This window comes from Populus euphratica, unplaced genomic scaffold (genome assembly GCF_000495115.2).
Source record: "Populus euphratica unplaced genomic scaffold, PopEup_1.0 scaffold257.1, whole genome shotgun sequence".
In the NCBI taxonomy this organism is placed as follows: Eukaryota; Viridiplantae; Streptophyta; class Magnoliopsida; order Malpighiales; family Salicaceae; genus Populus; species Populus euphratica.
This window is the reverse complement of record NW_011500139.1, coordinates 54,977-55,389: the sequence shown is the minus strand read 5'-3', so window position 1 is coordinate 55,389 and position 413 is coordinate 54,977.

Genomic DNA, 413 nt, shown 5'->3' with positions numbered 1-413 from the left:
AAGAAGGTCCTTTTATTCGTGAAGTTTTTTGTAGCTTCTTAACATCTTGTGTAACTTCATTGAACTCATAACAAAGATTGCATTTTTTTTTTGTTTTTTTCTTTAATTTTGGTATTTTTTTTTATTAATGATTTAATTGAAAGATGAACCTCGAGAAGAAGAAGAAAGAAGAATCATGCTAGTAGAAATGGTAATATATGTCATTTTCCTTTCATTTAACTTGGACCATAGTTATTAAATCTGGATCGGTCTGATAGGTCAATCTAGAACCTGGTCGACCCAATGGTTAGATCGATCCATGTAAGGTGAAAGACTAACAATAACAAAAAAATAGTCAAACTTGATTGACCCGTGACATGAGCAACCTAGCAAAACTCGATAGAGACTCCTTTTTTTTTTATTTAAAAGTGTTT